Source organism: Gossypium hirsutum, chromosome A06 (genome assembly GCF_007990345.1).
Source record: "Gossypium hirsutum isolate 1008001.06 chromosome A06, Gossypium_hirsutum_v2.1, whole genome shotgun sequence".
Taxonomy (NCBI): domain Eukaryota; kingdom Viridiplantae; phylum Streptophyta; class Magnoliopsida; order Malvales; family Malvaceae; genus Gossypium; species Gossypium hirsutum.
In genome coordinates, this window is record NC_053429.1 from 122,169,471 (window position 1) to 122,173,483 (window position 4,013).

Sequence of the window (4,013 nt, forward strand, 5' to 3'; positions counted from 1 at the left end):
AAATAAATTTAAAAGTAAATATAAATATATATTCAAGAATAAATCATAATAGTGATTCTAACATTATATATTAAAACAAATAATAAGTTTAAAAAGAATCAATTAAAGTGAAATAAATAAAAAAACTTAAACGGACCTGATTGAAATGAAAATAAAGTGAAAAGGATAATTTACAAGCAAATAAAACTACAAAACATCATTAAGGACCACAATAAAAAGTGCGCAAACATACAGGGATTAAAACCATAAATAACCCAAATCCCCAAAACACGGTGCTTCAATACGGACTAAAATGCAACTGGTACAAAATTCCTGGGCAAAATGTTTAAAAAGTAAAAAAAAGGATAAACAGGGTCTAAATAAACAGTAGCACAAATGAGGAGGGTTGGTCACGCAAATTACCTACTTTAGGCTGGAATGCACAAACCCTACACCTTTTACCCAAACGGTGCCGTTTAAACAAGCTTATGTAAACCAGATTTTTTTTTTTAAACTCATTTCTGCACCCTTTTTTTTTAAAAACAATCAGAGAGCTTTTTGCTCTCTCCCTTACCCTTTCTATTTCCTTTGCTTGGCCAACTCAAGGGCTTCATCGGTGCCCCGTGCGCCTCCACGCATCGTGGCTCATGGCTCGGGAATGATGAGAAGAAAAGGCGTCTCTTGGCCCGATATGCACGCCGGAGAGAGGGGGTTCCGACGACGGAAAGGTACTTTTTTTCCTTTTTTATTTATTTTGTTTAACAGATTTAAAAAATGAAAATAAGAAACAATATTATCAAATATAAAATAAAATAACAAAAAGACTAGGAAACAGTAGAAAACGAAAACAAGGAATCGATCTCAACCTTTTTACTTGTATATTGTTTTTTTGATTGCTTAACATGCGTTTCAATCTCCTTTTTTTTCAAGAAAAAGAAAAAAAAATCCCTCACAAATGATAGATTCGGGCTTTTTAAAGCCGATCTACCAAACATTCATTCTATATTTTTTTGTTTTTTGTTCCTTTGTTTATTTTTTTCCCATCATTCGCATGCTTTCTCTTGCCCTTGTATTTGTTTCTGTTACAGGTGCCATGCGATGCGTGGAAGAGGCGACGGTCAGGGGCGTGTTGGTCGAGGCGGCATGCGCGAAAAGGCCAATGGTGGAAGCGGTGGCTGAAGAAGGGGGAGCGGCTGGAGGCTTGGGGCTTGCTGAAAATTTTTAAGATTAGCTGGGTTAGGGTTTAGTTTTAGGCCTATTGGGTTTGGGCTTGTAAAATTATTTGTTGGGCTGTTATATTTTATTTGTTTATGGGCCCGGGCAACATTGGGCTTGAACATTAGATTTTAGAAGTTGTATTACTGCACTAGTTGTTATTGGGACTACTTTCGGTTTTCCTCTTCTATTTTGGAGTGCACTATTGATGTTGAGGTATTCTTCTATCTATATGGTTGAAACGTCGGTCCTATTATAGCACTATGATTTTTAATCTATCTGATGGTTGTGGCTCCGGCATAGTTCAAAGCTTCGATGTTAATAATTGAAATAGCATTGTTATATATAATCCTTTTCTAACTTTCGTGAATGGGTTGACATCAGCAAAAGGGTAGACAGTGGAAGATTGAGCTCAAACTTGTCTATTGGTTTTCATTGCTCAAGTAATCTTGATTAATGTCAACAAGTTAAAATGGGATGTTATGTTTCGTCTAAGTTAATGCAGTTTTTAAGGATTATTGATTAGTATTCTGAGGGAATCGTGATAGATTGTATGTCTGGGTTGTCTTGACAACAAGAAGAAAGGATTATTCTGAAATGTTATTATTTGATAGATAAAATTGACTTGGTTTTTTTAAACAAAGTTGGTTGTTCATTGAAAAGTTAATTGAGTTATATGCATTTGAGTCTATCCTCAGGTCCGAGAATAAATTTTGTGCATTCATGGGTAAATAGATGGACAGTCAGAATAAGAAATTCAGATTCTAGAAGGCTTGATATAGAAATATATCTATCAGGTTAGTTCTAATCGGGAAATGTTATTATGGGTTAAAGTCATCCCGATTGTTGAAGTTATCGCACTTGTGTAAAATGATATTGCTTGACGCTTTTCTGGAAAAAGGGGAACAAATATCAGTTGAAAGTTACAGATGCAACCACGTCAGAAACATCAGTCAAAGTTTGATAATTTGGGTTCTCGGTTATGTTTCGATAGACTATTACTGGGAATTTCTCGGTAGTTATCCTACTAATTATAAAGTGATGACAAGAGAACATCAGAGCCACTGAGTTAAATGCAGGCATAGCATCAAGTTCTAAAATGAGTTCTAATATGAGTTTGGAAATGATATTAGTTATGATTGATTTTTATGGACTTCAATTGAAAAGGTGGAAGAAAGACTTGATTTAGTAGCTTGTACCATGTAAGAAATTTCGAGAACGAAATTTTTGTAAGGGGAAAGAGTTGTAATAGCTCGTTTTTCAATGGTGTCGGAAACAATGGTTTCAGGGCCACCAAATCCGACGAGGTAGTGATTTAAAAAAAAAAAGATTTTGATTTGATAGTTTATGTTTTATATGTTATTTATTAAGTTCAAGTAGTTTTAGAATATAAGGTATCAGGACTTTATTTTTATAAATTGAGCCGTAAATATTTTTATAAATATTTACGGAGTGTCATTAAGGTGGTATTAAAGTTTCGTTAAGATATTTTAACGTTTCGATAGTTAATTAATTAAAAATGATCAAATTAAAAAAATGCATTCTCGGGACTTCGTTATCGTAAACCGGACTCGTAAATATTTTTAATTAGGTTTCGATTCAGTGATTTTGCATGAATTAAGAGTTATTAGGTATAGGACTAAATTGTATATAGGGTAAAAGTTGAATTATAGATTAAAGAAAAATTAAAGGGACCAGAAAAGTAATTATGCCATTGCTTAAAATTGAGGCGACATAAGATAGATATTTATAAGTTTATTATAGATGTATATATATTATTATATATGTTCTTAATATTTAAGTAAATATATATATTATAATAAAACAAAGAAACGAAAAGAAATAGAAAGAAATAGAATAGAAACGAAACGAAACAGGGAGAAAGAAAGAAAGAAAAGAAAAAGGAAAGAAAGGAAAGGGAAAGCCATGGTCTTAGGGGCTTCAATTGTTCAAAATTTAATTGGTTAGTCAATTTAGTCCATTTTTCGTTTAATTTTTATGTTTTTGGAATCTCGATATTAAATATTACCCAACCCGTGTGAAAATTTTAGAAATTATTGAGTTTTTAGGTGTTGTTAATGTTGAATAACTTTAGTATTAGGGACTAAATTGATAGATTTTTAAGCTAGAAACGAAAAAGGATTAAATTGTAGAACAAATAGTAAATTTTGTGTAATAGAGTCTAAATTGTGAAAATTTTGAAATTTAGGAATTTGTGTGAAAATAAGGATTTGAATTTAGTTTAAAGTGAAATTTCCATGAAAATAAAGAATTAAATGTGAAGAATAAAAGTTAGTCTCGGTTTAGGGACTAAATTGGAATTTTGGCAAATGTTGGATAAAAACTCAAATAGTCAATGTGAAATTGAATTGTATTGTATTGATGAATTTTTAATTATTTTAATTCTGTAACAAACGTTGTACCGGAATCCTTGACTAAAAAGGGGAAAGATAAAGTCGACGTAGAATAGTTCGGAATTCCTGGTTTGTATTTCTATAATCCGAATTTAGTTATTAATATTTGTAATTTTTATTTAACGTTTATGATAAGTGATTAAGGCGAGTATTTAGCACTTTGACATTAAATTGAATTAAAATTTGATTAAATGGATTGAATTGATTATTTGAATTGAAATGAATATATATGTGCAAATATGATAATGGAATATTGCTTGTATTTGAAAAGTGAATTGAAACCCTATTAACTGTATCGGGTTGAGTCGGATATAGATGGCATGCCATAGGATTGGAAGAGTTCAGGGATTACTTCGACTTCGAGTCGATGAGACACTAGGTGTCATTAAATTACTTCGTATTAAT

At 31.7% G+C, this 4,013-nt stretch overlaps 1 long non-coding RNA gene across 1 annotated transcript; it reads left to right on the forward strand.

Moving 5' to 3' along the window:
- Positions 1-294: 294 nt before the first annotated feature.
- LOC121230755 (uncharacterized) lies at positions 295-1,382 on the forward strand. Its single transcript, XR_005928880.1, has 2 exons — positions 295-707; positions 1,068-1,382. It is a non-coding gene; the product is annotated as an uncharacterized lncRNA (long non-coding RNA).
- Positions 1,383-4,013: the final 2,631 nt, after the last annotated feature.